The sequence below is a fragment of the Oryctolagus cuniculus genome, chromosome 10, assembly GCF_964237555.1.
Source record: "Oryctolagus cuniculus chromosome 10, mOryCun1.1, whole genome shotgun sequence".
Lineage (NCBI taxonomy): Eukaryota > Metazoa > Chordata > Mammalia > Lagomorpha > Leporidae > Oryctolagus > Oryctolagus cuniculus.
Window position 1 is genome coordinate 39,728,607 of NC_091441.1, and position 5,121 is coordinate 39,733,727.

Consider the following 5,121-nt stretch of genomic DNA (forward strand, 5'->3'; position numbering starts at 1 on the left):
ATGTAGGAAGGGACTGTTGGGATAAACAGAATATTCATTCTTCAAGATCCAGGTCACACCTACTCTGATCCAGCTCACACCTACTCCATGCAGCTTGCCATTCAGCCCACAGAAAATACATTCCCATTTAACAAAAAGCAGTCTTCGCCTATATTTGTTATTTGGCAGTGAACACAGGGGTCTAGTAACTTTTCTTATCTTTCATTATCTTTGTGAGACTTCCCAATTGGACTATGAGATCCTCAAGAGGGTTACCCTCTTGGTGCTTAACAACGGCTGGGCATACAAAAGTAGTTGAATGGGTTTTCACTGATGGGCACTGGGATGAGCCAATAGCATGAGACTCTGAAGTTGACTTTTGTAAAGTTTATGATGACATTATGAAGTTTACTTTTGTAAATTCATAATGGCCTCAAGAAAATGGCATTGTCACCCAATTCAGCTTTTTTGACAGTAATCTAATACGTAAAATACCTTTTGGACACTCAACACTAGGAAATTCATCAACTGTGGGAGGTAGGCAGGGTTTCACAGATTGTCCAACTCAAATGCCTGCTTTGCAGATAAAAACCAGACTGAAGTGACTCTCTCAAGGTCACACCATTGGTTGGTGGCATGACTGGATCCTAGAATGTGTTCTGACGTCCTTCCACTCCTGCCTTCACCCTGTGAGCTGTGCCCAGCCTTCACAAAAGACTCTCAGAGGCAGAATATCAATTTCCTAGTCAGAGGATTTTTTGATTTGGCCATGAAATAGAGGCTTGCGCTCCCTCAATATCATTTCTTGGCTTTTTTTCTTATAATTTTAGGATTTTTTCCCCAAAGTCATCTCCAGACCTGTAATCTCCCCAACTGCTTGTCCACAATCACTCTGTGCTCTCCACAGGAGGGAATCATCTATGGAGTGGCTGCCAAAATCAAGAGTGCTCTCCACATCACACCTCTGCCGGATGGAGATCCAGTTGCACTTTTCCACTCTTCACTGCTCTTTTGGATTCTGACCACGTCTTTCCCCGGACACATGAGTGTCACTCAGCATTGCCTCTGTGTGCAGTCTGCTTCTGCCTTCACCCCCTCCCTCCTTATTCCTTCTTCACTTCCTCTGCCCCTTAGGCAGACACTTCTACTTCGAGGCACCAAATCCCATCTGGCTCCAGGCTTTACACAGCAAATTCTTCCTCCCCAGTCCTTGACTTTACAGACTCCCATGACTGCACCCTGCCCAGAAGCTGCTTGGCTCTTTCTTTTTAAAAAATTAATTAATTTGGTTAGTTTTTAAGGTGAACAAATATCATATATACAGATTTAGGAGCATAGTGATACTTAGCACCTGACACCCTCCCACTACCCCACACACTGCCACTCTCTCTTCTTTCTTATTCTTTCTTTTAATTTTTACAATGATCAGCTTCCAGTTTATTTTATACTCATAAGGTTAACCCTACAGTAAGCACAGAATTCAATAAATAGTAAGCAGAAAATAACACTGTTCCTCAACAGTAGAGACAAGGGCTGTAAACAATTTATTCTAAGACTCAAGGCTAAAAAGCTCCTTTCTTTCCAGGAAATCTCTTTTGAAAAATTAAATAGGATATCTGACTTTTTATTTTCTGCTTATTTGCTTTATAAAACACATGGTAAATATTATGCTATTCTGACGTACAATTTAGAATCCATTCCTTATAGTATATGTGGTTAGTTTTTATAAAAACTATTTGGATTATCCATTGAGGGGTCTGTATCACAACCCTGTATTACAATATTATACTCAAGGCAGAATCAGATTAAATTTTGACTCACGATGCCTCAGGAATATGGTTTGCATACAGCTTTTATTTTCTGTAAAATATGCTATTGCAGCACAAAAATTCTGACAAGAGCCAGCACTCTAGGCAAGGTGAGATAGGAAATTTAAAAGTTAAAGAGAAACAGAAAACAAAGCTGTGTCTTATTAAAGAGAAAGAGAAGGGAGCTAAGGAGAGAGACTTTTAAAGTTAGCCATTCATTATTAGAAAGAGAAAGTAGAAAGATACTATCTTTTACAAGGCACCCAGTCTGTCTTCACAAGGCCCCGGGTGTTCTTCTCAATCCTTGGAGGCCTCCAGCCCTGCATGCCATTCCCACACTCTGTCTGGCGTTAGCTGTGACGCCTTCACATCAAGCCTTGCTATTCCTTCGGCTTATTCAGTCAGCATCATGCCAATCTCTCCCTTCGTCCTCTGAAGCTGCATCCCCAAACCCTGATTTCACCCCAATTTTAATGCCATAGGTTTTCTGAAACCTGAGTCAAAAGCCCTTTCTGCCTTCTTCCTTCCTTATCACTATGGCAGAGCTTTACCTACCTGCTGGGACTTTTTAGCAGTTGTTGCTGGCTTGCTAGCAAGGAGATGACATCAGTGTGGGTGGCCTATTTAAAATAACACTCTGCCTCTTGGTCTAGTCACTCAGCTGTGCAGGCATCACATCAGTGCTGTCTTGGTCCTTGGACCACCTGTCTGTATACCTGTTACACCTTGCTTTAGGAATGAGGAGATTTTAGCACAAAGGAAATTGACCTCAAGGAACTGACAGTTCCCTGAGGCACAGAAAAGTCATATATACAAGGAAGGAAAGAAAGAATACAAAGTAGAAAGCATTCACTGCTACGGTGTGGATATGTTAGGGTATGTTTTGAATGTGGGATGCTATATCTTAGCTCACCCCCTTGCTTCTGCTCTCTGACACATGTGCTCCTTCCGCATGTACAGCTTATCTACAGTACTGTGCTGCTCTCAGGGGGCCCCCACTGGACACAATAGCCTTATTGTTTGGAATTTCGAAGCCCCAGAATTATAAGTCAAATAAACTTATTTTCTTTATAAAATGCCCAGCCCCATGTATTCTGTTGAAGTAACACAGGAGGACAAACTGAGACAGGGATTTAGGGTGAGTACAGAACAGCAGATTCTGAGCATGGAAAGAAGGAGCTAGCCCTCTTCAGTAGATGGCACAAAGGGCTTCGTTGAGAGGTGGGGGTGTCAGGGTTACTGGTTTTCAGAACAGGAAACACGCTCTTCTGCTGAGACAGTAAGGAGAGACCTAGTGCAATGCCCTCAGCTACAGCCTTCTTCCCTGTGCCACCTGGCAGTTGTAAGAAAGCTACAAAGCGACCACAGCCAAGTACAGTCAGAAGGAGGTTTGAGGGTTAATGAGTTTTGTTAGCATGTTGCTTTAATTGCTGTCGTTATTTCTGTACATACGCCTAGAGGCTTGCAGTGAATGCATTTTATTATTAATATTAAGCATTTTGTACCGCACTTTCTGTTTGCAAAGTGCTTTACCACCATTAATTAGTTATTCCTCCTGACACCCTGGCGAGGTGATCCAGGCCTCATTCACTCCCCTGCTCGGTTATAAATGACAGCCCCTGTGTGTTAAGGTTAAATGACTCGGCCAAGGTCGCCAGACCCATCAGGGAAAGGGTAGGATTAGCAATCTCTGTCTTCCTTCAGGCTGGGGCTGATGTTGAATCCAGCAGCTTTCCTGGACAGTTCTCATAAATGATACCATAAATAAATAAATGAAGCTAGAGGCTGTAAAAAAAAAATCTTCCTAGGCCTCAGTGCTAAGATCTGGGAACACCATAGCCACAGTGGCAGGGATTAGAAATTGCTGAGTGCAGACCAAAACCACGCTCCAGCAATAACATAACCTTCCACCAGGCTTAACGTGTCCTCCTGGAGACCCTCACTGTCCTTGTTCTGACTCCGTTGAGTCCTCTTCCTTTGTACATTTCTTTTTAACTCTGAAGGCATTTACTGCCCAAAAGGGCTCTGAGATGTATAATAACGTGGTGATGCCTGGAAGAGCACCGTGTCAATTTAATTTGAACCAATTTGACAAGTCTGATACACTTTCAGGACAGCAGCCCACCACCAGCCGACACAAGGCTTCTCTTGTTAGGTTCTTACCCTCACTCTTTCTCCTAGAAGTAATTACCTTAGATCAAGAGACCGATTGTAAACGTGTTATGTTTTGCTGACAATACAAAGCTGGGGAGAAACAGGAACTTCAGTTTGAGAGGCACGGAAAATGCAACACGATGTGCTTCCCTCTCTAGGCTGCTATGCGGCAAATAAAATTCCATATTGACAAACGCACACTGATGCCATTGGCCTGGGAGTGGGGCAAACAGGGAAAATGCTGACCTGCAGAAGGAGCGTTTGCTGAAAGTGCTTCTAGGCTGTCCTGCAGGAAAATTCAAAGGCAATCATCGAAGCCAAGAGCTCTGGGGGCTGTCTTTTTATTTTAAAAATAATGTGTTAACTCAGGAAAGAGTCTCCCCTCCACACACACTTCTTTTCCTCCACCTGCCCACGCCCACTCTCTGGCACTTCTGCCAATTGGAGTAGGTCCTAAAACATTTTCCAGGCATTAGTGATCAAAGCCAACATCCTGTAAGGAAATAGAGATTTTTCTAAAAACAGGAGTAACCGATTTAAATCCGCTGATGGCAGATGTTTTTAAAAAGAAAAACCTGTTTTGCCTCCATTTGGGAAGGACAAGCCCAGCTCTGATTTATGCTCATTACTCTCGCAACCTTCCCTTCCGATGTGTGAGGGGATCATGATTGTTCAGTTCGTGTCACGCATTTCTCACTTCCATTTTGATGATATTTCCAGAAAAATGTCACAGGACCAGATGGCCCACCTTCCCCCGCAACTCCCAAAGTTAGCTTTACCTTCAACGAGGAGAAAACACCATGCATGGTTTGGCACATACTTCACAAGATTTCCTTTTTTGGTTTGTTTACTTGTTTGAAGCAATCTCCCATGTGCTAAAATGAGCACACACTAAGGATCCATTGCTTGGCTAAGTGCTGGGTAGTTGAGATGGCCATCTATGAGTGGACCCAAGAGGGAAGGGCATCAAGCTATGTTTTCAGGACACCTATCTTCGAGGTGAGAAAAAAAATACGGTCTTAAAAATAACAACTCTACTCAGCTCTACTAGAAATGGATCAGATGCCAACAAACAGATTATCATTATTATAGGAATTTGTGGGTCAGACAAAACAATCTACTGGGAACTCATGGAGGAAGAAAGGTTTGAGTAAAGTCTCAAAGGATAAATGTAGCACAC